Raw genomic sequence first — 6,000 nt, forward strand, 5'->3', positions numbered from 1 at the left:
CAGTCATTAGGGCATGCATGTATCTTCTGCACCTCCAATCCTAGAGGGCATACGACCTTCTTTGTTGCATACGTACTGTCGGGCAATTCATTATCCTTTGAAAGCTTCTTCTTCAATATTTTCAGTAGCTTCTCAAATCCTTTGTCAGGCATAGCATTCTCTGCCTTCCACTGCAGCAATTCCAGTATGGTACCCAGCTTTGTGTTGCCATCTTCACAATTGGGGTACAACTTTTTTTGTGATCCTCTAACATGCGATCGAACTTCAGCTTCTCCTTTTGACTTTCGCATTGCGTCCTTGCATCGACAATGACCCGGCGGAGATCATCATCGGGCACATCGTCTGGTTTCTCTTGATCTTCAGGGAGCTTCCCCCATTGCAGCATCCTCGGGCACATCGTCTAGTTCCTCTTGATCTTCAGCAGCTCCCCCCGTTGCAGCATCACCATATTTAGGGGGCACATAGTTGTCATCGTCCTCTTCTTCTTCGCCGTCTTCCATCATAACCCCTATTTCTCCGTGCCTCGTCCAAACATTATAGTGTGGCATGAAACCCTTGTAAAGCAGGTGGGTGTGAAGGATTTTCCGGTCAGAGTAAGACTTCGTATTCCCACATTTACTGCATGGACAACACATAAAACCATTCTGCTTGTTTGCCTCAGCCACTTCGAGAAAAATATGCACGCCCTTAATGTACTCGGAGGTGTGTCTGTCACCATACATCCATTGTCGGTTCATCTGCGTGCATTACATATAATTATGTGTGTCAAAATTAAGAAAATCAGACAAATATCTATCTAAAGTAAGAAAATCAGACAAGTATCATAAAGAAGATAACAACAAGAGGCTCACCATAGTGGTGCCGGCGACGAGATCGGCGCGGGCGATCAACGGCGGTGAAAACGGGGACGGGGCGTGACGGACCCCTAAATCTAGACAAATCTCGAAAAAAATGGAGCTCCTAGGTCGAGCTTCGAGAGGAGAAAGCTTAACTAGTGTGGCTCGGGCATTTCATCGAACACCTCATGTGCATAGGAGGTGAACACGTCATGTGCATAGGAGGTGAACTAGAAACCTCGCCGGATTGAAAAAACAGAGCACTGTGGAGTGCTCTGCCGCGGCGGTGGGTATATATAGGCAAGTTATTTGTCCCGGTTCATGGCATGAACCGGGACTAAAGCCACCCCTTCTGTCCCAGTTCATGCCACGAACCGGGACCAATGGTTGTGGGCCAGCAGCGAGGACCATTGGTCCCGGTTTGTGGCTCGAACCGGGACAAATGGTTCTACACGAACCGGGACCAATGCCCATGAGGCCCCGGCCGGCCCCCTGGGCTCACGAACCGGGTCTAATACCCCCCATTGGTCCCGGTTCTTGAAGAACCAGGACTAATGGGCTGGCGAGGGCCGAACGATAGCCATGTTTTCTACTAGTGCTGGTTGATTGGGACTCCCACTGGCGCGGTTGTGGCCGGCCCAGATTGGATGGGCGGAGGCGCGTGCAGCTGCAGCGGCTGTTGCAGGGGTGGAACAGACGCGGCGACAGTCGCGAGGGTTTGCGATGGCCACTGCGGCCATGGCGGGTTGTAGGCGGGGGGCGGCTGCAGCTGCAGCTGGTGCTGCAGCGGTCCAGCGAGCGCTTGGATGCCGGTGCCCACGGCGGTTGCCATTGCAGGAGCAGCGGCCCGGTGGCCGCGACGGGTGGTGCAGCCGGCGTCTGCCCGTAGGGCCCGACCAAGTAGAGACAGATCCCCTGGACCGCGGTGGCGAGATTGTGGAGTGCTCCGGTGACTTCCTCCGGTGTGAAGACTGTGGGAACCGGCGCGGCAGAGGTGACCGTCACCGGCAGAGAAGAGGTGCCGACCATGGTGGCCGGCGAGCGGTGGTAGCGAGCGGTGGCGGAAGGCTTGGGTTGGGCGGCGGCGAATACATGATCGCACCTAAGCTACCTGATACCAAATTGGTAGGAGCTAGGGCTCTACCAGGCCTCTGCCTCAAATTATATGGATAGGAGGGGGTCGGAGGGGGCGAGGTCGCCGCAGCCGGCGCGATGGCGCCATCTTGGCGCTGGGAGGAGGTGGTGGCGAGTAGAGGATGCAGCGGCTAGGGTTTCGGCTCCTCTGATAGCCGGACAATAGAATAGTCTTATTGCTTGATTTTAAAATAACTGTTTACATCTGTTTATATAATCTCAATAACTTGGACTCTAAGATAACTAAGATAACTTGGACTCTAAGATAGCTAAGATAACTGGGCTAAGCCCGTAACTAACCATGTCCATTGGACCTCCTCCGTTGGTATGTAGCACCGGTCATAACACCAACTAACAAGCATGTTTACCAAATTATTTTCGTATTTTTGAAAGTGTCATCGCAAAGCCACATGAAGCCTAAATCCGATGGTGGCGAAAAGGACCTAGAATGACAAGGGATAAATATGTTTGGAGCTTCCAGGATGAATAGAGAGCAGAGAGTTATGAGCTTCTTTCATGATCACCTTCCTGAGATCACCTTTCGGGACGACAAGGCGATCCTCGAAAAACAACGTGTCCCTGGCATTAACAGTGAAACACTTATACTTGGGGAGACTCTTTCCCACGCCAATCTTGACCTTCTTCACCATAGCGTCAAGAAGCTGAGCTGCTCTGACCTGATCTTCCAAGGTAGGAAAGATCTGAAGGTTCGCAAGAAAACCCTGAGGTACTAGCTAAAGATTAAGCTTCCTGAAAGACTCAGAAAGACCCAGCTGGAGAGGTTGCAGAATCAGACTGTTGCAATATGCCTTCCTTCTCAATGCATCTGCCACAGCATTTGCATTGCCTGGCGTATACTCAACACTTGGTTTAAAATTCTGGAGCATTTTTGAAACAAGGTTGGGACAAGTGAATTTTGAATTGGGAATTAAAAGAGAGAGAGATAGGTTGCAAACAAGACAAGCTCACTACATTTAGGACCATCATCACATGGCATCATAGAACTCCTCAACATCACCTAGCACCACAAAGTAACTATTCCCAAGACCACCACATCACATGAAATGCTAAGATCACATGGCAACAACATAATACAAGGGCATGCAATGATATGCTATGCATGCATGCATGGGAAGGAAGGAAAAAAAACAAGGGACACCACATGAGGTCATGGCACAATTGCTATCATCAATACACTGACAAGGTGGACCCACATGCAATAGGTTCCAAATAAGGCAAGGTTTACATCTGGGGCACTAGAGCCGTCCTGGTGGCGGTGCAGACTCGGCCGGCCGACCTGGCTGTTGGGTGCCACGGGGCAGGGCCGCCTGTTGCAGGGCCTGTGTGCGACGCTCGGAGGCTCGGGCGTCATACGTGGCCGTCTGGAGGTCCTCCGGTCCGTGGAGCTCGACGTCCACGCGGATGTGGTCCGGTAGTCTGCCCACAAAGAGCTTGGCCCGCTGATGAGCCGACACGCCGGGTGCGTAACATGACAGAGCCTGGAAGCGGTCGGCGAAGTCCTGCACCGTGGAGGTGAAGCGAAGGCGGCCTAGTTCTGCCAACCGGCTCCCTTGGATTGGAGGCCCAAAGCGGAGGAGGCAGAGCTCACGGAAACACTCCCAAGGGGCATGCCGCCCTCGTCCTGTTCCAGAGCGTAATACCACGTCTGTGCGGCACCTCGGAGATGATACGAAGCGAGCCAGGTGCGCTCCGACGTGAGGGTCTGTTGGCCCGAAAAAACAGGTCACATTGGTTGAGCCAGCTGAGGGGGTCCTCGGTGCCTTCGTAGGTGGTGAAGTAAAGCTTGGTGAAGCGCAGCGGTGTCCGAGTATGACCGTCGTGGCCGGCCGGTTCGGCAGTGTGGAGCACCGTCGGGGTGGAGGACGCGCGGGGCCCCCCGTGGAACTGTCCGTCGAGGCCGGTGTAGGGACCCGTGGGGCTGGAGGACCCGCCGTACTGCAGGATGGGTGCCGGCTGGTCGGATGCCATCGTATAGACCGGCGCTGAAGACGACCTGGCCAACCAGGCCGGAAGTGGTGATGGCAACGGCGGGAACTAGACCTGGTTGATTGGGACTCCCATTGGCGCAGTTCTAGCCGGCCCAGATTGGATGGGCGGAGGCGCCTGCAGCTGCAGCGGCTCTTGCAGGGGCGGAACGGACGCGGCGACAGTCGTGAGGGTCGGCGATGGCCACTACGGCCAGGGCGGGTTGTAGGCGGGGGCGGCTACAGCTGCAACTCGTGCTACAGCGGACCAGCAAGCGCTGTGGAGGCCGGTGCCCACGGCGGTTGACATGGCAAGAGCAGCGGCCCGGTGGCCGCGACGGGTGGTGCGGCCGGCGTCGGCCCGTAAGGCCCAACCAAGTAGAGGCGGATGCCCTGGACCGCGGTGGCGAGATCGCGGAGTGCTCCGGTGACTTCCTCCGGTGTGAAGACTGTGGAAACCGGCCCGGCGGAGGTGACCGTCACCGGCAGAGAAGAGGTGCCGACCATGGTGGCTGGCGGGCGGTGGTGGCGAGTGGTGGCGGAAGGCTTGGGTTGGGCGGCGGCGAAGACATGATCGCACCTAAGCTACCGGATGCCAAATTGGTAGGAGCTAGGGCTCTACCAGGTCTCTGCCTCAGATTATACGGATAGGAGAGGGGTCGGAGGAGGCGAGGTCGCCGCAACCGGCGCGATGGCGTCATCTAGGCGCTGGGAGGAGGCGGCGGCGAGTAGAGGATGCGACCGCTAGGGTTCCGGCTCCTCTGGAGGCCGGACAATAGAATTGTGTTATTGCTTGATTCTAAAATAATTGTTTACATCTGTTTATGTACTCTCAATAAGTTGGACTCTAAGATAACTAAGATAACTTGGACTCTAATATAACTTGAACTCTAAGATAGCTGAGGTAACCGGGCTAAACCCATAACTAACCCTGCCCTTTGGGCCTCCTCCTTTGGTATGTAGCACCGGTCATAACACCAACTAACAAGCATGTTTACCAAATTATTTTCGTATTTTTGAAAGTGTCATCGCAAAGCCACATGAAGCCTAAATCCGATGGTGGCGGAAAGGACCTAGAATGACAAGGGATAAATATGTTTGTACAGAGAGTGGCAGAGCTACGAAGAAAAAGATGGACAACACAAAAACGTCAAATTCTGAACCAATATACTATGGAGTGAATTATATATTTATGCTACAAAGTGCATTTATGTTCCTATACTAATCGGCATAAGCATATCTTTTCAAACCAATCTTGTCTGGGAGCAATGGTGCTACTGCATTTCTACATACACGCACCCTTTTTTTTTGACAGGATATATATACACCCACCCTTTTTCATTTGTATGTAACAGAAACATTTTGGTAGCATTTAGGCTTCATTTGGTTTTGCACTGGCCCTTTTCAAAATAATATTTGTTAGCAGGAATCGCTCTTTTCATTTGCTTGTAATGGAAACACATTGGCAGAACTAGTAGAGATTTTTTGTTTAACCCGGGAGTAATCACCTTTTCATTACTTTCATAACAGAAATACACACAAGCCTGAATAAAGGTTTAGGGGGCTGAAAAGAGAAAGAGCAAGTTCAACGTATCCGGGGAACCCACTGCAAGTTCAACGTATCCAAAAACGCGGATCTCCATGAGCCCGAGCAAGTAAATATTTTCTGAACTAACAAATCTCACAATGAGACATAGTCATTTTCGAATTAAGGAGCTCGGGTGAGCCCAGAATTTCAGTCATTAGAAACATGATAATACACCCTCAGATTTGTCCGGTTCGGATAAAAAAAAGGATCAACACGACATGGGCCAGCCATCCCATGTAACAGCAATAATGATTGCTCTCATCCAAAACAGAGCAACTTACTACAACAATTTTACTTGGTCCATGAGAAGAAAAACAAGCAACATTTCGTTATGCAAACTGTGGTTTGACAAATTTTGCATTGATCGTATGCCTTAGCATATATAGAGTACATGGGCAGAAATATCTCAACTGTATCCGCTATACAAGGAAAGGATCGGGAGATAAACTAGGAAATA

Source organism: Hordeum vulgare, chromosome 1H (assembly GCF_904849725.1).
Source record: "Hordeum vulgare subsp. vulgare chromosome 1H, MorexV3_pseudomolecules_assembly, whole genome shotgun sequence".
NCBI lineage: Eukaryota > Viridiplantae > Streptophyta > Magnoliopsida > Poales > Poaceae > Hordeum > Hordeum vulgare.